Raw genomic sequence first — 26900 nt, 5'->3', positions numbered from 1 at the left:
TGTGGGAGAAACAAGTCAACCACTGCGTGATCGCATGACACACCACAGCTCCACTATTAAAGGGACACTTAAGTCAAACAAAAAAAATGAGTTTTACTCACCGAGGGCTTCCAATAGCCCCCTGCAGCTGTCCGGTGCCCTCGCTGTCTCCCTCCGATCCTCCTGGCCCCGCCAGCAGCCACTTCCTGTTTTGGTGACAAGAGCTGACAGGCTGGGGACGTGAGTGATTCTTCGCGTTCCCAGACACATTAGCACCCTCTATGCTGCTATATGGTATATGATATATGCTATAGCAGCATAGATGGCGCTATTGTGGCCAGGAACGCGAAGAATCACTCGCGTCCCCAGCCTGTCAGCTCCTGTCACCAAAACAGGAAGTGGCTGCCGGCGGGGCCAGGAGGATCGGAGGGAGATGGCGAGGGCACTGGTCAGCTGCAGCGGGCTATTGGAAGCCCCAGGTGAGTAAAACTCATTTTTTTTGTTTGACTTAAGTGTCCCTTTAACAGCAGGAAAAAGGATATTACAAAATATACTGATCTCCCAATACCAACACACTTTTGTTTACCTGGACACAGTTTACACGATTTTTACGCCACTGTATTATTGGGTGGCTTCAAATCGGAAAACATGAGACTAACACAAGAAACAAAGTTTATACATTGGTTCAAAAATGTAGAAGAAGGTTTAAACAAGGACTCTTACCTCTTGTGCTGGTACAATGGGTTTTAAATGTCACAATTCTTTTAATTTTTCGATCTTTTCATTCATTTTTTGTGTCATATGCTGTGTAAGATGGTGTTTACTGTCACTATTCATTTCATTTGCTTTCATGTGTTGGCTTTAAATGCCACAATTCTCTTTAGCTTAGAATTAATGGTGCATGTAACCAGCCCTGTTACAATTTGAACTCGGAATTTAGGATGTCTCCCCATCACCAGAGTCTGCTTCATGTCATGTTGAGGGAACTGTTGATCTTATCAATTTAGCCAGGATGCCTGGGAAAGCTTCCTGAGTAACAGTTAAGGCATCTAATTACAATTATGTTTGCTACAGAATGTTTCTCCTCTATATGTCAGTGTATATAAGCTGTGTTTTTCAGTTCTGGTCAGGAACCAGTCCAACGAAGCCTTTTTATAAGCCGAAAGCTCACTGTTTATCCATCTCTAAGTTAGCCAATACATGGTATCATCCTGATTCAAAACTCCTTGCTTTTACTGATGGCTAACACGGTACAACACTCTACTGCTTCTATTTTGTACACAGAGACAATCTTGTTTGTATGAAAATTGTAACTGGAGATGTTTGTAAGTAGAGGACTTCCTGTCTAGGAATTTCCTTCTATTAGTGAAGATGTAATGTGGTTCCAGGCTTGTGTTGCTACACATCACATAACAAGAGTAAACACAATGACTCATCCTGTCATGTGACCGTGACGTAGCAGCTCCGGCCTGTCTAACAAGCTTTCACTTTGTGGCTTCTGGGTTGCACGCCGCAGAATCGAGCAGCACAATGGTAATCTTTTATGTGTTTTATCATATTTAGCATTCACTATGTCCTATCTATGTGTCTATGGTTGATCTGTAGAGCTGTGTGCTCTTCCCTACAAGTTATAAGGAAACATTGATGAATTCATTTATTTGGCCCATACGCAATTGGCCTTTTTTTCTTAGTGATATTTTTAACATTGTCAATAAAATGCTCTTTAAGCCACCAGCAAGCAAATAAGTGCTCAAAATAAGTTTGATGGTACTTTTGCAACTGAAAAAGTACCAAAAAGTAGTTGAAAAAGTACTGTCAAACTGATTTTGAGCAAAGTGTTGAAAAGTTATTTTAAATAGAAGATGAAAAAGTATCTCCTAGGAGAAAACTCAGGAGGAAAAGTTAATTGCGTATGGACCCTCGTGTCTAAAGATTGGTTGTCCCAAAAAATCGAAAGCTTTTTATTTTATTTGAGCAAGAAACCCAGTTGGATTTCACATTTTTTTGTTATAAGTCGATCGGGAGTGGTGGATTTTTCTAATAATTTTTATGAAAACTGAGTGGTGTAGGGTACATTGCTGTCAATTTCTTAATGTACAGACCCAAACAATCTTTCCAGAGTTTTCAATCATTTGTTTCATAATTGGGGAAAAATTAAACACACATCAGAAAAATGTGATTGTAATTCTTGAATTAAAGAAACAATTTAAAAATTGTATGGTGTGTGGCCACCTTAAGATAAACAAAATGTTAATATTAGCTTGTCTGAAACCTACCTTATTATTATTATTATTATTATTATTATTATTATTATTATTATTATTATAAGAAAACAGTCCTATTCCCATGGACTGTGAATCAGTCACTGTCTGGTGATGTTTCATGGGGTAAAAGTAGTAGATGATTGCATTTTGTAGTAGCAGTGATCAGTAGTAGCAATGGTCAGGTGTTATCTTTCGCTTTCGCTGGACTTTGTACACTGAGCTATTCTCTGCCTAGTTGATGTAATTGGATTTTACGAGCTACTGTATCATATTTTATAGGTCTATTCTTGTCTATTTTTGTCCGATGTGTAAAGATAGGTGCTCTTTTACTGCCTATTGATAGGGAACATCTGTGATGTCAGCTGAAGTAATCACTTATTTTCTCTACGACAAGCAAAAAGTTAGTATCAGCTTGCCTGATACCGATGTCTTTATTGTTATTCTTAGATAAGAAAGCAGTCGTACTGTGCATCACTATTATTATTATTTTGTTTTATTATTGATTTATAAAGCTCTGACATATTCTGTGGCTCTGTACAGAGTAAGAAACAACACATGGGGTACATAATACAGACAATGGGCTACAGGGCTGCCATCAGGGGGACAGCTGACACTACAGTGAGGGCCCCACCCCCAATGCCAGACTCGGACTGGCCCGCCAGAGAGCTGAGAATATCCCCTGCCCGGCAGGCCCTTTTTTACTTTAAAATGGCGCCGGTGCCAGTTGCCGCTCTCTTATGGTAGGAATACACGGGTCGATTCGGAGCTAATAAGATGGTTAGATAATTTCCGACATGTTCGATCACCGTTCGATCGTTTTGCCGCTCAATTCATCATTGAAGTGAATTGAGAAAAAATAAGAAAAACGAGCGGAAGATAAGAGAATTGAGCGGGCAAAACGATCGGGTGCAGAATCGACCCGTGTATTCCCAGTATTAGGGCGCCTCCCGGTCCCAGCTGCCTATTAGACCTCAGATCCTGGCGACCCCCATGACTCCTCCATTCGCTCCCCGCACAGATAGACGCAGCAGCAACTTACCTAGTCCAGCGTGGAACGCAGATCTCTCTCTCCTTCCTGACTGTTGCCAAGTTGAACGGCTTTTGCTTAGGACGCTGAGCACGCCATCAGCAGAAGCTGAGCACGAGGAACAGCGAGGAGGAAAAAGAGAGAGGTCTGTGTTCCACGCTGTACTAGGTAAGTTGCTGCTGCGTGTGTCTGTGTGGGGTGCAAGCGCGAGGGGGGGGCTGGTGCAGGGATGGGGGGTAGGGGGTTATGGGGCTACCGCTACCTACAGTATACTGGGTGCACCTTTAACTAGCTACCTACTCCAGTATTCCCTGATCCTGTCCTCAAGGCCCACCAGCAGTGAATGAGACACTAATTACCCCACCTGTGATTGTGTGTGGTACTGTTGGTGGGCCTTGAGGACAGGGTTGGGTAACACTGACGTACACTGAAGGCACCTATACCTGGCTACCTACACTGAAGGCACCTACACCTCCTGGCTACCTATATTGATGGCACCTATACCAATCTACCTACACTGAAGGCACAAATACCTAGCTATCTATACTGATGGCACCTATATCTAGCTACCTATACTGATGGCACCTATACCTACAGTGGCTTGCAAAAGTATTCGGCCCCCTTGAAGTTTTCCACATTTTGTCACATTACTGCCACAAACATGAATCAATTGTATTGAAATTCCACGTGAAAGACCAATACAAAGTGGTATACACGTGAGAAGTGGAACAAAAATCATACATGATTCCAAACATTTTTTTTTACAAATAAATAACTGCAAAGTGGGGTGTGCGTAATTATTCAGCCCCCTGAGTCAATACTTTATAGAACCACCTTTTTTGCTGCAATTACAGCGGCCAGTCTTTTAGGGTATGTCTCTACCAGCTTTGGACATCTAGAGACTGAAATCCTTGCCCATTCTTCTTTGCAAAACAGCTCCAGCTCAGTCAGATTAGATGGACAGCGTTTGTGAACAGCAGTTTTCAGATCTTGCCACAGATTCTCGATTGGATTTAGATCTGGGCTTTGACTGGGCCATTCTAACACATAATTATGTTTTGTTTTAATCCATTCCATTGTTGCCCTGGCTTTATGTTTAGGGTTGTTGTCCTGCTGGAAGGTGATCCTCCTCCCCAGTCTCAAGTCTTTTGCAGACTCCAAGAGGTTTTCTTCCAAGATTGCCCTGTATTTGGCTCCATCCATCTTTCCCAGCAACTCTGACCAGTTTGCTTGTCCCTGCTGAAGAGAAGCACACACAGAGCATGATGCTGCCACCACCATATTTGACAGTGGGGATGGTGTGTTCAGAGTGATGTGCAGTGTTAGTTTTCTGCCACACATAGCGTTTTACATTTTGGCCAAAAAGTTCAATTTTGGTCTCATCTGACCAGAGCACCTTCTTCCACATGTTTGCCGTGTCCCCCACATGGCTTGTGGCAAACTGCAAACGGGACTTCTTATGCTTTTCTGTTAACAATGGCTTTCTTCTTGTCACTCTTCCATAAAGGCCAACTTTGTACAGTGCATGACTAATAGTTGTCCTATGGACACATTCCCCCACCTGAACTGTAGATTTCTGCAGCTCGTCCAGAGTCACCATGGGCCTCTTGATTGCATTTTTGATCAGCGCTCTCCTTGTTCGGCCTGTGAGTTTAGGTGGATGGCCTTGTCTTCGTAGGTTTACGGTTGTGCCATACTCCTTCCATTTCTGAATGATCGCATGAACAGCGCTCCGTGGGATGTTCAAGGCTTTGAAAATCTTTTTGTAGCCTAAGCCTGCTTTAAATTTCTCAATAACTTTATCCCTGACCTGTCCAGTGTGTTCTTTGGACTTCATAGTGTTGTTGCTCCCAATATTCTCTTAGACAACAACTGAGGCCGTCACAGAGCTGCTGTATTTGTACTGACATTAGATTACACACAAGTGCACTCTGTTTAGTCATTAGCACTTATCAGGCAATGTCTATGGGCAACTGACTGCACTCAGACCAAAGGGGGCTGAATAATTATGCACACCCCACTTTGCAGTTATTTATTTGTAAAAAAATGTTTGGAATCATGTATGATTTTCGTTCCACTTCTCACATGTACACCACTTTGTATTGGTCTTTCACGTGGAATTCCAATAAAATTGATTCATGTTTGTGGCAGTAATGTGACAAAATGTGGAAAACTTCAAGGGGGCCGAATACTTTTGTAAGCCACTGTAGCTACCTATACTGAATTCACCTATACCTAGCTACCTATACTGAATGCACTTATACCTAACTACCTACACTGAAGGCACCTATACGTAGCTACCTATACTGATGGCACCTATACCTAGCTACCTATACTGAAGGCACCTATACCTAGCTACCTATACTGAAGTATACCTAGCTACCTACACTGATGGCACCTATACCTAGATACCTATACTGAATGCACCTTTACCTAGCTACCTACACCAAAGGCACCTATGCCTAGCTACCTATACTGAATGCACCGATACATAGATACCTACACTGAAGGCACCTATACCTAGCTACATACACCTAAGGCACCTATACCTAGCTACCTATACTGATGGCACCTATACCTAGCTACTTACACAGAAGGCACCTATACCTAGCTACCTATACTGATGGCACCTATACCTAGTTACCTATACTGAAAGCACCTTTACCTAGCTACCTATACTGATGGCACCTATACCTAGCTACTTACACTGAAGGCACTCATACCGGTACCTAGCTACCTATACTGATGGCACCTATACCTAGTTACCTATACTGAAAGCACCTTTACCTAGCTACCTATACTGATGGCACCTATACCTAGCTACTTACACTGAAGGCACTCATACCTAGCTACCTATACTGCTGGCATCTATACCTAGCTACCTATACTGATGGCACCTATACCTAGCTACTTACACTGAAGGCACTCATACCTATTTAGCTATACTGCTGGCACCTATACCTAGCTACCTATACTGATGGCACCTATACCTAGCTACTTACACTGAAGGCACTCATACCTATTTACCTATACTGCTGGCACCTATACGGTTATGCCTTGCTACCTATACTGAAGGCACCTATGCCCAGCTACCTACACTAAATGCATCTTTACTGTGGGCAGCTTTACCTAGCTATCTATACGAGTACAACTATACTTGGCTAGCTGTGCGGGAGCACCTTTACCTAGCTACCAATAGGGGGGGGGGGGGGGAAGGGCAAGGTTTGATGATGTTTGAGGGGCCCCAAAATTTCTTATGGTGGCCTTGATGATAGACAAGGCACAGGGCATTTATCTCCTGGCAGACTCACATCCCTTCAGTGCATCCAGGAGCATTAGGGGGCTTAGCCCAAAGACCCTTAGGCCTCATTTACACTATACGTGTAGCCGTGGGCATTTTGGCAATGCATATAGTGTGCTGACATGCAGGAACATCAGAAGTGCATAGACTGCACTGTCTGATGTTCACACTATATGCGTTGTGCTATAGCACTGTTGCACGCAATTTTTGGGAAAGCGCTGCGCTGACCCATTCACTGTAGTGAATGGGATCAGAAGTGCAACGCACGATGGCGCAGATGACATGCAATCACACCTGTTGCGTTCTGATCGCATGGCCATTTGTGTTTCTCAATGTGAACAAAGCCCTTGGTTCACACATAAAAAGGTGTCCAGTCCTGTCCTGTCAGTTTTTGACAGTTGGCATCAGTTTTGTATGTGTCTCTGTGGATGTTTTCACACATAAATATGTACAGTACATTTCCAGTCCAGTCCAGTCTTGTCTCAGTTTTATATGTGTTTCTATGGCTGTGTTGATACATAAGAGGTGTGCAATTCCGATCCAGACCTTTCAGTTTTGTATCAGATTTGTATGTATTTCTATGGTGTACATTTCTGGTCCAGCCAGGTAAAATTGATAGGATCAGAAATGTACAGATTTAAGTGTGACCTAAATCTTACTGGTTTTAGTACCGGCTTAAGCTGGGATTTGAACCCTGGTCAAAGGCTCAAATTCTAAATCAAAGGCCTTGTGCTTGGTTCACATTGGTGAGGATGCAGAACAGAAATCGAACACGAATCTGTGAGGCAGAAAATACCTATCTTTCCACATCGGTTCTGTGTCTGCAACTTTGCTCTCCTTGGCCGGTACGCATCACCGCTCACCTGTCTCACCACCGCTCGTCCTACCGCTTGGTCCCTTCAGCAGTCCAGAGGCCAGCAAAATCATGGCTCTCCGAAGGCTGCAACAGGCCAATTCTCCCTAGCAACACTGTTGCAGCCCAATAGAAAATTTCCCGGCCTCTGGGCTGTTCAGAAGGGACTGAGCATCGTCGATGGGCGGTGGGACACGTGAGTATCATGTCATGGTGGCGGCGTGAATGCGAGTGAAACGGGCGACGCGGATGCAGCCATTAGCCTTGCGAGACTGGATAGTGGCTCTGCTGATGTGGCGACTAGCCTAGGGAGATCGGACAGTGGCAATACGGATTTGGTGACTAGCCTAGTGAGATCGGACAGCAGTGACGTAGATGTGGTGACTAACCTAGCGAGAATGGACAGTCAGTGGTGACAGCCGGCGCTACCATAGAGGCAAAGGAGGCAGCTGCCCCAGGGCCCCAGAGCTTGTAGGGGCCCCCAGTGGCTACAAGAGGAAAAAAAATTCAAATCGACCTTATAGTTTTTGAAAAAATCGATTTTAAAGTTTCAAAGGAAAAAGAATACACATTTAAAAACCAGCCGATTTTAATGGTTAATAGCAAATCCACCTTAAATTCTAGAAACCCTAAATTTGCAGGATATGTTAAGGAGATCATTGGTAATAAGAGGAAAAAACAATTTTTCAAAAAGACTTTATAGTTTTTGAGAAAATCGATTTTAAAGTTTTGAAGGAAAAAAGTATACTTTTAAATGCGGTAAATGTCACTTTTAGTACCTACAGTTGTGTAATTTTACATGTATCAAAAGAAAGAGCAATACATTTCCTGACGGGGTTTCCAGGGGGTCCATACGCAGCCGCAGCGCTTTGGCCAGGGATCGCTATACAGCCGCAATATGGCTGTATGAAGATCCCTGGCATTTTTTTCCCATTTTCCCCAAAATGTTTTGTTTAGAGTGTGGGAATTTTTTAAAAAAGAATTATGTGTGGTCCCTTCTCCTGAAACTTTTTAACCCCTTGTCCCCCATGCAGGCTGGGGTAGCCAGAATGTGGAGCTTCGACCGATTGGGGCTTCAAACCCTGACTATACCAGCTGCAAAAAAGGTCCCTTAATGCCAATTTTTGCTCCGAGGTATCTGTTTTACATGACAAATCTATTGCATTTCACAAACAGACCATCAGGGGGCGCTGTATGATTGATTTTGTGATGAAACCCCTCCCACAAGAAACTCTGGTACCACGGTACTCTGGGCAAACTGCCACAATGTAACAATATTCACAGACAGGAAATGGCTGTTTACAGCTCTCTCTAACAGCCAAAACAGCTAGGAGCAGCTACATAACCTGCCCACAGTAAAAATGGCACCATGTGATAAATGTCAGAATGTAAATCTGGGAGAGGAAAGATTTTACAATGAGCCAACACTGACTAAATCATTTATACATAATTATTGTAAAAATGAAGCACTTTTTTTTATTACATTATTTTCACTGGAATTCCTCTTTAAAGCCAGTGTGAACCGACCCTTAACCAGTATGCTATCCAGCTGGCAGGGGCGTAACTAGAAATCACTGGTCCCCCTGCAAAACTTTGGTTGGTGCCCCTTTCTTCCAACTCTCCCCCCACATGCTTTCTGCACAGGTAAACTGAGAACCTAAGTTATTCAATTGGTTAGTGCACACATGAGGCCTGAAACCCACTAGAAAGCGCAAAATGCTATCGCAATCGCCAGGGATTTGGAATAGCGTTTTGCAAGCAATTTTGGGATCGATTTCCCTGCTCCTTTACAATTCATTGGAATAGAAACGCTCTCAAAATGCTGCATGTCCTGCGATTGTGATTTCCTTAATCGCAATCGCTCTAGTGAAATCTGTCCCATCCATTTACATTGGCAGAGCATTTAGGGAAATTGCTAGCGATTGAAAGCGCTCCCTAAATGCTTAAAAAAACACTCTAGTAGGTTCCAGGCCTGAATGTGTTTTTCCCATGCAGATAAAAGCAGACAGCAGTAAAGCACTGCACACATTTTCTCTATCAGTTACATTAGCTTCTGTAATAAAACATGCATGTTTTCTCTCATACAGACACACATGGTGTGCAGAAAAATCATACAGAAAACTGACAAAAGAGTGTTCTCCCAACCTCAGCTTATTACACTAACTCTGTCCACGGAGCAGAACTGGCTCTCCAGACTTCTCCAGCATCACTGCAGGACACAGCACTTGGGGAGGGGTAGGAAGGCTGGAGTAGAACAGCGCTGTACACAAGACCCTGCTGAACACTGAATATTGTCCACACATCTTTGTCTGCAAAACTTTGTATGTTTCCTTGTCAGTGGCTGAGCAGATACAGTCCTTAGAACAACTGTACAGAGAGCAACAAGTTTTTTTCTCTTTGCCCCTAGTTGTCAATCTGTCAGGATGGGCCTCCTGTGGCTTCTGGCCCCCCCTGCAGCTTGCATCCATTGCAGGGTCTATTGTTACACCGTTGCCAGCTGGTAAACATAAAATATTGACTTTGGTACATAATACAGAATTTGTAGACATTGTAATTACAGTGCCAAATGTGACATGATGTTCAAAATGTATAGCACGTTTTTCCAAGACACAAAAGAGTGAGAAAGCCCTGCCCTTGTTAGCTTACAAGCTAAAGGAATATGAAGGAAACAAAGAGGCAGTGGTGTACCTAGGGAATTTGACACCCTCGGCTGAATGTTTACCGAACCCCCCAAATAACACATTTTTTTGATGGGAGGATTGACAGGTTGGGGCACTGAGCGTGTCACTGCAAATTTTGGTGGAAAAGGAGTCATCAGGAGGTGGACAGAGCTGACCGTTATGAAACTCTGTACTCTATACAGTGCTGCAGAAGATGTCAGTGCTATATAAATACACAATAGTAATATGGTAGGATGTTAGACTCAGGGCTGCGCCTGATCGGGTGCTGCGGGTGCATTGCACCCAGTCGCCTGTCTCTGACAGGCGCCGCCCGGCCGCCGCTCACCCCCTCTGGCCGCCGCTCAGCCCCTCTAGCCGTCACTCCCTCCCTCCCTTTAGCCGCGTCAGACCTCAATCAGGCAGCGACCAATAGTGCGGGCGCTAGGACCTAGCACACCGCACTGATATGCGGAAGTGACATCACTTCCGCATATAGAGCGGGTGTGTCAGGCGCCCACTCTTACTGGTCGGGTCGCCCGCTGATCCTGAGGTCTGACACTGCAAGGTGAGGGGGGAGCGGCGGCGGCTAGAGAGGGGGTCCCTGTCACTCACTACCTAGATGGGGTCCCTGTCACTCACTGCCTAGACGGGGTCCCTGTCACTCACTGCCTAAAGGGGGTCCCTGTCACTCACTACCTAAATGGGGGTCCCTGTCACTCACTACCTAAATGGGGTCCCTGTCACTCACTACCTAAATGGGGTTCCTGTCACTCACTGCCTAAAGCGGGTCCCTGTCACTCACTACCTAAAGGGGGTCCCTGTCACTCACTACCTAAAGGGGGTCCCTGTCACTCACTACCTAAAGGGGGTCCCTGTCACTCACTACCTAAAGGAGTCCCTGTCACTCACTACCTAAAGGGGGTCCCTGTCACTCACTACCTAAAGGGGATCCCTGTCACTCACTACCTAAAGGGGGTCCCTGTCACTCACTACCTAAACGGGGTCCCTGTCACTCACTACCTAAATGGGGTCCCTGTCACTCACTACCTAAATGGGGTCCCTGTCACTCACTACCTAAAGGGGGTCCAGGCTGGCTGCATATACTGGGGACACTGGCTGTTTGTCATTATGTGCATTTACTGGTGAAAAGCTGTCTCTTATTATGTGCATTTACTGGTGAAAAGCTGTCTCTTATTATGTGCATTTACTGGTGAAAAGCAGTTTCTTATTATGTGCATTTACTGGTGAAAAGCGGTCTCTTATTATGTGCATTTACTGGTGAAAAGCGGTCTCTTATTATGTGCATTTACTGGTGAAAAGATGTCTCTTATTATGTGCATTTACTGGGTAAACGCTGTCTCTCATTATGTGCATTTACTGATGAAAGGCTGTCTGTCATTACGTGCATTTACTGGTGAAACGCTGTCTCTTATGTGCATTTAGTGGGGAAATTTTATCAGTAAAAATAATCTTCTGTCAGTAAATTTGTAGGTATTGGTCAGTAAAAAATAACGTGAAAGGTTGGCAACACTGGCAGGCTGCGCGGCGCAACGGGAAAGATACAGGCAGCCCACCTCACGCTTGGGCTTGGTGGGGGGAGGAGCTGACGACAGCGAGCGAGAGTAGGGTGGCCACAGGCAGCCATAAATACGCAGTGTGTGACTGCGTCGCACTCGCAGAGCCTCTCAGCCTGAGTCAGTCCAGAGACTAGCAGACTCGCAGGCAGCCAAAGCCAGCCAGGAGCAAGCCCATGGAAGAGGGGTAAGCATGGGGTATCACATGCATGCGTAAAGAGGTGGAAGGTGTGGGTGTGATTAGGCAGGACATGGGTGTGGTTAAGTGGTTGGGCGTGGTTAATTTAACCACTCCCATAGGCGCCAGAGAAAATCTTGCACCCAGGTGCCAGGCACCCCAGGCTCACCCCTGGTTAGACTATGCCTATAGTACGATTAGATTGTGAGTTCCTTGGAGGACAGTCATTGAAGGGGGACATCCGAAAGAGGGGGATGCATGGGAGGAGGGGGGGATAAAGAGGTAGAGGCACAAGACAGAGAGCCTGGTGGAAGAGGAGAAATAGCAGGAAGGACTCTCACCAGGACTGCAGATATCACCAGTGCTGTTTGGCAGGGAGTCAGGGACACAGGGACATGCTGTTAAAAGAAGCCACTAAAATCTGTAAAGAAGAAAGAGTCATGGGGAAGAAAACAGGGAGTGAGGGGGAGCTGAGAAAAGAGACAAGATTACCAGCAATTAAGCTAATCTAAATTTCCTGGAGCTTGCGTCTCTGCTCACTACAGAAGTTGGCTGCCAGCACCTCAGGATAAATCAGGATAAATAATCAATACTCTAGGGCACTCTGGTATAACAGCAGCCAGTGCATATGGCAACTAATGACAACTTCTGAAGCACTAAACACATCCTGCCACCTCTCCCTGCTGATGTTCCAGCTGCAGCACAGCAATCATTCTCTCTATACACCCCGCTGCTCTGCACATTCACCCACTGCAGGCTGCGTATAGAAAGCGAGGAGACACATTGCCCAATGGGGCAGGAAGGGGGAGGGGTGCAGGAAATAGTACAGTCCTCTGTTCTGCCTGCTGCTATTTTCCTAAATGTAGCCAAAACTATGAGAAAAGGTCCCAGGTGGAAGAACACAGTGACTGAGCACCTCAGCGGCACCCCTAGCCTTGGCTACACCCGTTGCTATGAGCACCTGCAGCCTTATGGTGGGGTAGTATACAGCATATATAGCTAGAGGCACAGCGATTTAGTTATAGTTAGTAAGTAGTACAAATCGGCCAAAGGTTGAAGGGTGAATTGCTTAGGGTGGAGCGTATGCTTGATGGAAAAACTGAGTTTTGAGGTAGCTCTTAAAGATTTCAAAGGTTGAAGAGTGGCTGGTATGATTTGGAAGGGGATTTGTGGGGTGACGGTAGTAGGAATGATAAGGGCTTATCTCTGACATCACTGGAGTTTGTAATAAAGACACAAAGTCCAGGCTTCTCTCCTGAAGTGAGGACTGGAGTTTCTAGGGTCTGCTGTTCTCTGCATAGCTGATATCAGGGAATTTTAGATTCATTGAATGTTGTACAGCTGGTTATTGGGCTCTTAAAATATATTATTATTATGTATAGTCCTGACATATGTTCTACAACAAATGATGCAGTACATAGTTATGGTAATGTTTCTCAGAGAAGCTCACAGTCTAATCCCTACCATAGTCCAATGTCTTACCATAGTATTATTGTTATGTATTTATATTGTGCTGACATCATCTGCAGCACTTTACAGTGTTCAGCAGTCTTCGGCAATATCAGCTAATTCGTAAACGTAGTATGTTAACCCTCTATCTCTGCTTCCATGAAAGCAGGAAGTAGACACACTGCAGATTTATTGCAGGAGTTATGTGGGCTGTAACAAGGAAATGTTTTTCTGTGCAGGTTATTATGCTGTTGCTTACCTTTTAGAGCAGGGAGGAAGTTCTGAGTCCACTTTAACTCATGATTTCTCCAAAACTGTTTATCTCAATAATTATCTCTCCTTATTTGTTTTTTCATGCATTAGCTCACCTTATGCCTAGTACACATGATGCAATATTCTGTCAGATTGACGGTCGAATCGATTATTTCAAACAGGTCCAATCTGATTTCTGAAGGTTTTTCTGATCGATTTTCTAATCACTTCTACACAAAATCGATCAGAAAAACATTTGTAAATCAGATCAGACCTGTCGGAAAATAATCGGTTCGACCATCAATGTGACGGAAAATTGCATCGTGTGCACTAGGAGTTGTGGTGAGCTCCAAGCTAGCTCTTCTGTGGTTCACCTTACTACTCCCAATCCTATACAATAAAACCTAACTGTCCCTGCGTCATCCACTTTCCCTGCCTGTCCGTCCGAAGCTTTTTTGTACTGCGCAGTACAGACAGCCGTTGGGACGAGAGGTCGGGCCAGGGAGCAGGGCGGCCGTGTGCTCGCGCGCGGCTGGCTAGTGTGCGCTGACTGACGGCGGTAATTTCTCTACCTAGAGCCCGTTTTTAAACGGGCTTAAGTAGACTAGTTAATCATAAAATATGTAATTTATAATGTTTGCATGGAGAAGAAACGACACAGACACTCAATATATATCTATGCGATAATTCTGTGTCTTCAATGGCATAGTGTACGTATATTCCACGTTTAACGGAAAGGAAACATAAAGGAAAAAGGAGGAGTGTTAGCCAGGGAATCACAATCATATGATATAGTCCGTGTACAGTTAACATTGAGTCTTTTATGTGTTTACTGTAGTTCCTCTTTCCTCTTCCAAGCTGATGTCTAAAGCTCCTGCGATCTGCTTGGTGATTTGCGGTTACGACTGGTATTTATTTGTAGCTCCAAAATAGCTGCTGGCAGGATGTGACCCTGTATTGTTTTCTGTTTCAAGGGTGTTTATTAGTTGTAAAAGTCACGTGTACAAATTATGCATTCACTGCTTATACAGCCCCCTTGGGGGAAAGCAATTGTCTTATACTTTAACCACCCTGGCGTTCTGATTAAATCGCCAGGGTGGCTGCGGGAGGGTTTTTTTTAAATAAAAAAAAAACTATTTCATGCAGCCAACTGAAAGTTGGCTGCATGAAAGCCCACTAGAGGGCGCTCCGGAGGCGATCTTCCGATCGCCTCCGGCGCCCAGAATAAACAAGGAAGGCCGCAATGAGCGGCCTTCCTTGTTTTGCTTATATCATCGCCATAGCGACGAGCGGAGTGACGTCATCGACGTCAGCCGACGTCCTGACGTCAGCCGCCTCCGATCCAGCCCTTAGCGCTGGCCGGAACTTTTTGTTCCGGCTACGCTGGGCTCAGGCGGCTGGGGGGACCCTCTTTCGCCGCTGCTCGCGGCGGATCGCCGCAGAGCGGCGGCGATCAGGCAGCACACGCGGCTGGCAAAGTGCCGGCTGCGTGTGCTGCTTTTTATTTGATGAAAATCGGCCCAGCAGGGCCTGAGCGGCGACCTCCGGCGGTGTTGGACGAGCTGAGCTCGTCCAGACCGCTCAGGTGGTTAAGAAGTAATGCTACATATAGCACAAGTTTAACATAAAATGATAATGAACCATGCATAAGTTAGCACAGAAATGCTAAAACTATTTAACTGAAACAACCCAGGTAATTTTTTTATTTATAAATCTCATCTCAGGAGGGAAAGATAGGATGTGAGATGAGAGAGACAAAAGAGAATGAAAAGATAGTAAGAGTATAGAAGAGTGGAAGGCCCGTGGGTGGGGTTACCACTACATGCCAACAGGCACTTCCTGGAGGAGAGAGTGAAGGGAGAAAATGAGAAAGGAAAGATAAAGAGAGAAAGGAAAGGAAAGAAAGAGGGAGAATTCCGGGTTAGAATAGGGGTTAGCCCCAACATCCATCAACCTGCATGATATATATCAATGACCATCCATGTTCTAAGAGGAGCATAAGTAATCAAAAGGTGATAACCATCCTAGAGATATTCCCAAAGCCAGAGAGGGTTAAAAGGTATGTAGAGTAAATGATAGTCCTGCATTACTCTGCCAATCAATCCAAGGGGTCCATGTTTTCGTAAAGACATCGAGGGTATCATAAAGTTTAGCCGTGATGTGTTCATAAAGCATGACCTCGTTCAATTGCTTAAATACCGGGTCTTCTGGGATATTAAGCGATTTCCAATGGAATGCTAAATTACGCTTGGCTAAGGCTAAGATATGATGGAGAAGTTTATTTTCACTGTTGGAAAAGCCAGTGGGTCTGTTCCCTAATAGTACAACCGTTGGGTCAGTTTCTGCGGTTTTTTGCAGTATTAGACAAGCTTTGGACCAAATGTTAGACCAGTATCGGGATGCTTTAGGGCACGCCCACCACATATGAATTAAGTCGCCCTTCATTTTACAGCCTCTGTAGCACAAGTCTGACTGGGTGGGGTCAAAGGCATGGATCCTGACCGGGGTATAGTAGGTTCTGTGTAGGAGTCTCAACGAGGTTTCAATTGAGGAGTAGTATAGACTGCCCTTCAAGAGGGTCGAGCAGCAGTGAGGCCATCGGGTATCAGATATGGTAGTCTGCAAATCAGACTCCCAATCTGTCATTGACTTGGTTTTGGGGTCCATTGTGTCCTGTACTAGGGTGCTGTATATGTCTGAGATCAGACCCTTGTCCAGGTTTCCATTCTTACATCTGGTTTCAAATGGCGTGTATACCAGCACTTCCTTTCGGGGGTCAATGGAGTCCAAATATTCAAAGATTCGTGAAGCTCGATATAGTTCACGTGGTGGGACATGATTTTCCAAACAAAAAGAATGCTTAGCACTAATTTTAAATGAGGTGAGAAATCTGCCCACTGTGTCTAGGGATCTGCTGGTCCACCATTGAAAGGCTTGTGACTGGAACCCAGGGGGGAAGTCTGGGTTGCCTATAAGTCTAGTCATACAGCTTGGATTAGCTTGAAGTCTGTGTTTGTATCTATGTTTAAGCCAAATGGATATGGAATATGCTGAGTATGGGGATATCTGTTTAAATTTGTTATATAGGGGCTTGTGGGCCCACATTAGTCCTTTCAGTGACAGAGGGTGTAGTAATGTTGACTCAATATCAACCCAAAGAGGCTGTATGAATTTATAGTTAGCCACTGCCAATTGTGAGAGTCTTGCTGCTGTATAATATTGTTTCAGGACAGGGACATTTAGACCTCCTAACGCTTTTGGCCGAGATAGGGTAGCATAAGCTAGTCTGGCTCTGCGGTGTTTCCAGATAAATTGATGAATTGCTTTTTGGAAGGACGCCAACGCTCCCATTTTAATGGGTATGGGGAGCACTCTAAATAAATATAGAAGTCTCGGGAAGAGAGTCATTTTGACCGCGTTGCATCTCCCTAGTAATGACAACGGATAAGATGACCAAGTGGCGAGGTCTGAGGTCAATTTTCTATACATAGCGGGGTAATTAACTTCATAGAGCTTGGAAGGGTCTAAAGGCAGGTTAATTCCCAGGTATTTCAAGTACCTAGGCTGATGTATTATTCCCAGGGAATGGGCTAAATTCTGCGCCTCTGCATGAGAAATCCCAGAGATCATCATCTCTGATTTGTCTAAATTCAGCCTTAGACCGGAAAAACTAGAGAATCTTTGCAATACTTTCAGAAGATTGGGGATGGAGGTATATGGTGAAGTGAGGGTCAAAAGTATGTCGTCTGCAAAGAGACTTAATTTGTGTTCTGTTTTACCTAACTTAACTCCCATCACGTCCGAGGAAGCCCGTATTTTTAGTGCTAGTGGTTCTATTACAATGGCAAATATTGCCGGGGATAGAGGACACCCTTGCCTAGTGCCTCTCTGTATAGGGAAGTGTGTTATCGATTGGGCTGGGAGTTTCAGATATGCGGAGGGTTTAGAGTATAGTGCTTCAACTGCGTTCATAAATTCCCCGGAAAAGCCAAACTTTTTAAGTGTCGCAAACATGTATTGCCATTTAATGCTATCAAAAGCTTTCTCCATGTCTAAGGATAGTGTGGCCAACCGTTGAGAAGTACGAAGGCAGTGATGTTGAAGGTTTAAGATCTTCCGTATATTGTCCGGGGCCTGTCGGTGTGGGATAAAGCCCACCTGATCTTTATGTACAAGAGCAGGCAGGACAGAGTTGATTCTAATGGCCAGGATAGAGGTAAACAATTTATAATCTACGCCGAGTAGCGAGATTGGTCTGTAGTTTTTGGTGGACAGGGGATCTCTAGGTGGTTTTGGTATAACACAGATAGCTGAGGTTAGGAAATCTGGGGGGGGGAGTACCGCCCTTCATCAGGTAATTGAAGAATTTTAGGAGATGGGGAGATAGTGTATCCTCAAATTTTTTATAATAGATTGCAGAAAGACCATCCGGGCCTGGGGCTTTTGAACGTTTTAACTTTTTTATAGCTTCGTGGAGTTCCTCGGACGAGACAGGAGCATTTAGCGACTTAAGGGATGTTTGAGATAAAGTGATATTAATAGTTTCTTTAAGGAAGGCTTCAGCATTTTGGGCCTCACTATTATGAGGTTCGTCACTGTAAAGTTTCTTATAATATTGTAAGAATGTGTTATAGATTTTTCCTGGATTTGAGGTGACCTTACCATCCGAGTCACGAATTTTAGATATATTATTAATTGTTTGTTGGGAACGGAGCTTTTTGGCCAGCCAAGTGTTTGGCTTGTTTAAGTGAATGTATGTTTTTGCACCTAACCATCTCAGGGCTTTTTCTGTATCCGAACCCAAAATTGTATTGAGCTGTAGTTGGAGATCGGTTATTTGTTTTGCTAAAAATCTTGATGGGTTGGATTGGTTGAGCTCATGGAGGTTATATAGTTTATATTCCAGATTGGATATAATTATTCCTTTATCTCTTTTATACTTCGATGCTGCCTTGATTAGTTCTCCCCTGATTACTGCCTTGTGGGCAGACCAGCAGATTCCTTGGTTAATGTCTGGAGTATCATTTTCACTGAAGAAATTCTGTAGGCAAGTGTCAATTTGGTCTTTAATGTCAGGATTAATCAACAAAGATTCATTGAGCCTCCACGGGGGGCGATTTGTTTTGGGTATTGGGGATCTCATGACCGTCATCACTGCGTCATGATCTGACCAGGTAGTTAGGAGATGTCTTGAGTACATTAACGCATCAAGGCACGAGGAGGTAACCAGAACCATGTCAATACGGGAGTATGTGTTATGCGTTTTGGAATGAAAGGAATATCCCTTCTTGGATCCATTGTATTCTCTCCAAGTGTCAGATATTGCAGATATTGAGTGCATTCTGAACAACTCCTCGAACCTTTTTTTACTTTGTTTTGCATCCGAAGGTCTGGCTGGGGATGATCTATCTAACTGGGCGTTAGGGGTGTCGTTAAAGTCTCCTGACCAAATTATCGTGTCAAATTTCAGGGAAAGGAGAAGATTAGAGACTTTCGTTAAAGTTTGGGAGCTAATGGTTGGGGGAGCATACAAATTAACAATACACAGTATCTTGTTTTCAAAGTTACCTAATAGGATAGAATAAGTTCCTGACTCGTCAGAGAGATGTGATGTTACTTCAATTGGGAAATCGTTAGAGACTAAGGTGATAACGCCTCTACTTCTTCTTTTGTAAGAAGATGTGTAGAATCTCTTATATTTTTTGTGGTAGAATTTAGGTATAGCAGTGGGTGCAAAGTGGGTTTCCTGTATACATAGGATATCTGGCCTATGTTTAATGAGGTTAGTTAGCGCCATGGAGCGTCTTTGTGGTGAACAAAGGCCTCTGGCATTTTGGGAAATAACAGTGATGGGTCTAGAAGACATGGTAATCAGGGTGGGCTTTGCACAAGTTTCTCCTAGGACAGAGGGATGGTGAGATGGGAGTATACAGATATAATTGACGTCGTGATGTGGGACCAAGAAGCCACCCTCCCAGGGACCCGGACCCGGGGGGGGGGTGAGGAAGAGCACAAACAGTGCTATCATCAGGAAGGTGTGGGGGTCGGAAGATTAAATAATAACCCCGCACTAACCCTACCTATTGGGGGGTAACAGCCAACAACGAGCATTACCACCAATAACATTTTAGTTTCAAAAAGCCAATCAGGGGATCAGGCTTGTAGTAAGCAATGAACCCTTGGCGGATTATGAGCAGTGAACAGATAACATAAGAAGCATCTCAAATAGTATGAAACATAGAAAACAATCCAAAAGATTAGAAAGTATACTTAAGAAACACATTAACTTTGTTAAACAACAGAATCTAGCATATTACCATATAGTGAGTTCTTATATGGATGTGAGGAGGAAGATGATCCATGTCTTCGGCTCAACATCATAAAGTGAACCAGAGTTCTTTAGCCTTTTGCAATTATGTCTATTGCAAGAGGAGGCAATCTTCAGTTCAGCATCATAAAGTGAACACTGGTAGTTAGCTCCAGGTGTCGCTTTAATATCTATTGCGAAGTGGGAGGATCTTCCGTTCAACATCATAAAGTGAACGATTGTGATTCTGCTTGTAGCAGTTTATGTCTGTCGCAATAAGAGGAAATCTTCAGTTCAGCATCATAAAGTGAACACTATTTCTTATTGCAAGCTTGCCCACTATAGTGAGGAGAGGGTATGGGCCAAGTTCTACCCTAGCATAGTGGGCATCCTTCAAGGGTGCCAAGCTGAGCAAGGAACAGTTTTAGCCTGCTCCTCCGGTCCGTGGAGGACGCCATCAACATCAGTCTAGCACACGTCATGAAACATCTGGATAAACCCAACTCCTACGCCAGGATCCTGCTTCTGGATTTCAGCTCTGCTTTTAACACCATCTGTCCGACCATCCTGTATGACAACCTAGCACGACTTGGCGTTGACCCTAATCTGTGCGCCTGGATCAAGGATTTCCTTACGAACAGGTCACAGTTAGTCAGGATCGGCGGCTGCTCTTCCAGTGCCAGAATCACCAACACCGGTGCCCCGCAAGGATGTGTGCTGTCCCCGATTCTCTTTTCACTGTACACAAACAGCTGTACCTCATCCGCTGACTCTGTCAAGGTCATCAAGTTTGCGGATGACACCACCATAATAGGCCTCATAGATGAAAACGGTGAGCACGATTATCGCAAGGAGATTGAGCGAATCCTCGGGTGGTGTAAGGAAAACAAACTCGTATTAAATACAGCAAAAACTGTGGAACTAATTGTAGACTTCAGAAGAAACGCTCCGGCTCCCAATCCGGTCTCCATTGATGGTACCGAGGTCTCGAGAGTACACAGCGCTCGGTTCCTTGGTACCACCATCACGGACAATCTGAAGTGGGATGTAAACACCTCCGTAATTCAAAGGAAAGCCCAGCAGAGACTGTTCTTTCTCAGGCAGCTGAAGAAGTTCGGGATGTCACAGGAGCTAATGATCAGCTTCTACTCTGCCACCATCGAGTCTGTCCTTTGCTCCTCCATCATTGTCTGGTACTCCGGGGCTAATGCAAGGGACAAGCACAAACTCCAAAGGGTAATCAGTGCTGCTGAGAGGATCATCGGGTCACCCCTGCCACCCCTGGACATCCTTCAATCATCAAGAATGAGGTCCAGGGCAAACAAGATCACTCAAGACCCCTCCCACCCGGGCAGTTGCTTCTTCGACCCCCTTCCTCTAGGTCGCCGTTATAGGTCCATCCTCACTAAAACCACGAGGCATAAAAACACCTTCTTTCCCCAAGCGGTTGCCCTACTTAATTCATGCACTCTCCCAACCGACATCCCCTAATCTCCCTCTGCCACCCCCGTGCGGAATACGAGCACGGAAGGAACTATCTCCAGCTGGCCACGCTGCACCACATGCCACCGTACAAATGTATGTTGTATGTTGTACATAAGATAGTCCTGCCCATCTGATCTATGAACTGCTGCTGCCTGTTAAATTGACGTCAGGGTGTCTCTGTAGCTAAGATCTGTACCATGTGCTGTTTGCCAACTGCTGCTATTGATCGTCAAACTGTTGTAGTGTGTATGTAGATATCATCTGTTTATCTTCTTTTCACCAAGTTGTTGTTAAGCCAATTGCCGTTGTGTCCACAAAAAATTCCAGGTGCGGCTCCTGTCGCACTTGGCGAATAAAGTTGATTCTGATTCTGATTCTGATTCTGATTCTGAGATGAGGCGTTTTCCTCTTCCTCGGCCGGGATGTTGGAATGAGGAGAAGGATCTCTACGTTGAGAAGTAGGTGAGTTTCTCCTATTTCTATTTCTGGAAGAGTTATTCTGAACTCGTGTCCAGGAGGTAGAGGCTCTTGGCGATCTGGGTTGACCAAATGTTCCAGTGCGTTGTTCCGGTAGGACATAAGGGATCTTCAGTTCCTGGAGGGCTTCAGCTGCGTCCTCCGTTGTTCTGCATACATATAGCTTACCGCCTACTGGAAAGGAGAGGGAGAAGGGAAAGCCCCATCTGTAACGGATTGCTTCTTTTTGGAGAGCCATGGTATAGGGTCTCATCAGTCTCCTTTTCTGGATAGTGGACGGGGCCAGATCCGCAAAGATCTGGACCGATTGTGGTAGACCGGGAAGGGAGGTAAGGTCTCTCGCTGCAAGGAGAATTTTGTCCCGGGTGTCCTCTGAGCATATCTTTGCTATCACATCCCGTGGTAGCTCAGGGTTTCTCGGCCTCACCAGTGCTCTGTGAATCCTTACCACACGGAGAAGAGATTGGTCTATCTGCGGGAGAAGGGAAGCAAAGAGATTGGCTGCCGTGGCGTCAAGGTCCTCTACGCTCTCAGGAAGGCCTCTAATTCTGATGTTGGCCCTTCTGCTGCGGTTTTCAAGGTCCTCAAGTTTATCCTCGACCGTGTCAAGCCTGGAATCGTGTTGTTTAATGGCTACCGTGTTTGCACTCGAGGAGAGCGCAATCTCATCCGTCTGGGTTTCCAGAGTGTTCACTCTCTCACCTATATCCGTTATTTGTCTGGATAAGTCAGTGACAGCTTCACGTAGTTCTTGTCTGAAGATATTTTTCATTATTTCAATGAAGTCTGTGGCCGACATGCCTCCTGTGAGTATTGGGGGAGGACAGAGGGTGTTCATCTGGGATGGGTTGTATGCTTATATGCGTGCAGGGTCGGAGTTTGCTTGTGAAAATTCCGCGTTAAGATTACGCATAGTAGGATCATATGGTCGTCCCGAGTCGCCCTCTGAAGTACGCATAGAATCCACAATGGTACGCGTTGCTTCCATGTTTGTACGCGTGTCTTGTTGGTTAGAAGTACGCGTTGCCTCCATGTTTGTACGCATTGCCTCCTTATTTGTACGCTTGGCAGACTCATCATTTGTACGCATGGGTTGCCCGTTTGTACGCATGTTTTTACGCGTGACGTCAGGTCCGGCATCACGTGGGACGGAGCTGGCGGCCATCTTAGAGAATCTGCGGTTGAAACGAAGGGGAGATAAAAGTGGAATCTTACTTGAGCGGGTCCTCTTTACACTCTCCCGAGGCTGCAGGTGCATAGCGCAGGGGTTCCCCCACCTGAATCTATAAGTTGATCCCTGATTGGTGCGCTGTGGTTGCGGTGGTTCAGCTCGTTCTGAGGAGCCTCAGAGAGCACACATCCACTCTCTTCAGCTGCTCAACAGCGCCCCCCCCTCCCTGTATTGTTTTCAAAATCTGAAACATATCTGAGTATTTTATCTTAGAGACTCTGCGCTGCGCAGCTCTACGGCCAACCCCTCCGATCCACGCTACAGTGCGTGGTTCGGGGGGTTGGCCGAAGAGCTGCGCAGCCGCACTCGCGGCCAGGCGGACTGCGCAGCCGCGGCCAATGGAAGCGGCCATATTGAGAGCGGCACGAGAGCCCGACCCGGCCTGGGGGGTCGGGGTCGGCGCGGGGGGCGATCTCAGGAAGGGGACCCGGCGGAACTGCACGGAGGGCGCGGACGGCGTCCTCCGTGCATTTAAACAGCTTACAGGTACTTTGCTTTTTTTAGACATTTTGGCCTCGTAAGTCCTTTAAAGCAGACCTGAAGTCAGAACTCCTCTCTGCTCTAAAAGATAAAGAACAACATAATAACCTTTAAACAAAACAAAAACCCTTTTCTTTGTTACGGCCGATACAAATTCTAAAATAAATCTGCACTGTGTCTACTTCCTGATTCAGGAAGCAGACATATACAGCCTGTACTTTTAGATGGGCTTATCTGCCATAGGCAGTCATGTGACACGGGGGAGATCAAATTACAGCTTGTGACTAGACACAAATAAGGGGGAAGTACACAGGCTAAACTCTTTAAATACATATAGGGTGCATTTCTGTTATGTTTTCCTTGTGTCTTGTGCAAGAGTTCAGGTCCAGTTTAAAGGAGATAAATGAAGGTGTGATACATATATTTTGTGACATTTGCATTAAAGGACAACTATCAATGAAAGCAACCTTTTTTTTTTTAATGTTGTATGTTAGGGCACACATTACTACAAGTACTAAGAGAAATTTCTTTTCTCACACAGCTCTTTCTCTCTGCTGTAAAATCATCCGACACCTCCAGACACAGTAAAGGCAGCCATACACTGGTCGATTGCCACTAGATCGACCAGCAGATAGATCCTTCTGTGATCGAATCTGATCAAAGAGGGATCTATTGACTGCCTACATTGCAAACAGATTTTGAATCGATTTCACTATGAAACTGATTCACAATCTGCGAAGTTGCCGCTGCCGCCACCCCCAGCATACATTACCTGATCCGGCCGGCACGAGTCCTCTGGTTTCTGCTGTCTCTTCTCCGCTCTGGGCTCCAGCTTCACTTTACTTCCTGTCTAGGGAAGTGTAAACAGTAGAGGGCGCTCTGTTTAAACTTCCCCCGACAGGAAGTAAGTGAAGCCAGCTGGAGCCCAGCGGCGAGAAGGGACAGCGGGGATAGGTAATGTATTGCTGCTAGCATCGGTCGTCGGACATTAGAACGCCGCTATCGACGCACTCGCGACCCGCCGGCGATCAAGCGAAATTTTCCTCACGGACAGATCGACGGGATCAGGGATGCCTCTAGCCATGTTGTCACTCCAGACGAGAAAACCTGTTGCACCCCCCCCATGAAAATAATAGTAATGTGACAGCGTTTCACCAGGAAATAACCGTAATGCGGCAATGTTTCACCAGAAAACAATTTTCCATATGTCTCCATGGCAGCACGATCGGGTTAAGTCCCGCCCACTTCACCCCATAGGACCATACTTGTATAAATTAAGCTCCCAAGCTCGCCCCCCTAGTCTTTTTTTCGTCCTCACCTCACCCCAGGGACCGGTGCACTACTATGTTCGAAGAGGATCCTAAATTGCTTCCTGCCGTCTCCGCACAGGTTCAGCCTCTCCTGTGTGATGCCCCCGCTATAGCAACTAAATGACGCTCTTTGGGGAAGATCCACTGCTGGCCGTGGAATAAGGTGGGCGTTTTCTAGCTGAAACAATGTTTCATGTGGCCAGTACCTTTCCTGTGCAGCAGCTGCTAAATGCGGCTATCGGCGAGCTCCAGTCTGCCTTTCTTCTTCCTTTCTTTCTTCCTTTCCACATGTAATGGCGCCGGACGCCGTCGTGCGTTCCACCAGCGCTCTGGCTTGGTTTCTCTTCCGGAAGGGTCTCTTCCGGTTTGTCATTTCCGCCTAGCGTTCGGAGGCGCAGATTGGTTCCTCCGCGCAGTAGGAAGCTCGCTTTGCCTCTACCCCGCCCCCTCTTTCCGATTGGCTCTCGGAATAGGGGAGGGCTATTTAAAGCGTGGTGAGCGAGCAACAGTGGCTATGAGCTGACAGATCAGCGGCACGGTCGGTGCTGCTGCAGGTTGGGAGCCCATTCATTTTAGTCACAAAGGTTGGTGCTTCTCTTTCCCCTCAAATATATATATTACAACGGTTGGGGGCGCAGTATACCTATTTATTCTTATCTATATATCTTTACAGCGGTTGCTGTATATATGGAGCAGGAAGAGCCGAATGATGACCAGGGTCAGGATGTTAGGTAGGAAGCAATATGCTAAGGTAGGCTTTTTCTTTTTTCCTTCTAGCAAAAGAGTGCTGGCTGACAGACTGTTTTATGTCTTGCAGCCCTCTGGACAATCAAAGCGGAGAAGAAGATCGGCCAAGTCGTCCTCAAGCTAATAAAGAGAATGCCGATCGACAAACTCCCAAAAGATCGTCTAAAAGACGTTCACCTTCTGAGAGGAGATCCCGTTCTCGATCAAGATCTCGTTCAAGGAGACGATCACGATCTAAGAGACGTAACAGATCTAAATCACCGAGAAGACATCGTTCAACCTCATATCACTCTTCAAGAAGGAGATGCTGGGCCTGTAATAAATACGCAATACCAGGCAAACGTGTATGCAATGATTGCTTCCATGATATGGCGAGAGAATCTGATCGATCATTGGACATTTCTTCTATGATTAAACAAGCAGTACAAGAGACAATGAACGAATATATATCATCCTTACCCTCACACTCAGCGGATCAACATAGGGACAATGACCCTCAACCCGGCCCATCAGGACTTGATGATTCGGAGATAGATCAGCCCGGGGGTTTTGATTTTGCCCTTGTACAGCCATACGTATCAGCAGTAAGAGAAGCCATGGAATGGCAGGAAGAACAAGTGCCGGAAGGATCTGCGGGCCAGAAAGAATATTATACACATTTAAAGAAAACGTCAAAAAATTTTCCATTAATTAATCAAATTAAGGAGGTGATGATGGACGAGTGGAAAAAAATAGACAAGAAGCCAGCCCTGACTAATAGGTTTAACAAGCTATACCCACTGGGAGAAGATATTATGGGATGCCTGGACAATCCTCCTAAAGTAGACGCTTCAGTTATCGGTCTGGCGCGACATATTACATTACCTAGAGAAGATGCAATCTCCTTTAAAGAACCACTCGACAAAAAGATGGATGCTGAACTTAAAAGATCTTACACAGCCTCGGGATCGGCATGTAAGCCGGCCATTGCGCTCACCTCAGTGGCAGAAGCTATGAAGGCATGGATCAATAATATTGAAGAAGCTTTACAGTCCGGAACGGAGAAAGAGGATATCATCGCCGCATTAGATGATTTAAAGCTAACTTCGGACTTTGTAGGTGAAGCGGCAGTGGATATATTACGCTGCTCGGCACGTTCCATGCTTCACACGGTCATCTCTAAAAGGGCACTATGGCTAAAGGGGTGGTCTGCGGATCAGGTCTCGAAGCAGGATTGGTGCAAAATACCCTACGACGGCAAAAACTTGTTCGGCCAAGAAATGGACGACGCAATCCGACGAGTGACGGGAGGTAAATCAGGGATGATCCCTCAGGACCGAAAGAACA

At 45.4% G+C, this 26900-nt stretch overlaps 1 protein-coding gene across 1 annotated transcript in view; it reads left to right on the top strand.

Annotated features, from left to right (window-relative positions):
- The first annotated feature begins 1449 nt into the window (after window positions 1-1449).
- LOC137536339 (C-type lectin domain family 2 member B-like) overlaps window positions 1450-26900 on the top strand; it is a 55185-nt gene continuing 29734 nt past the window's right edge. Inside the window, exon 1 of the mRNA XM_068258517.1 lies at window positions 1450-1512. The gene's annotated coding sequence lies outside the window, so the exon portion shown is untranslated. The remainder of the gene's footprint in view (window positions 1513-26900) is intronic.

This window comes from Hyperolius riggenbachi, chromosome 10, assembly GCF_040937935.1.
Source record: "Hyperolius riggenbachi isolate aHypRig1 chromosome 10, aHypRig1.pri, whole genome shotgun sequence".
Lineage (NCBI taxonomy): Eukaryota > Metazoa > Chordata > Amphibia > Anura > Hyperoliidae > Hyperolius > Hyperolius riggenbachi.
Note: the sequence above shows the minus strand (reverse complement) of the source record. Positions and strands in the feature narration are given on the sequence as shown.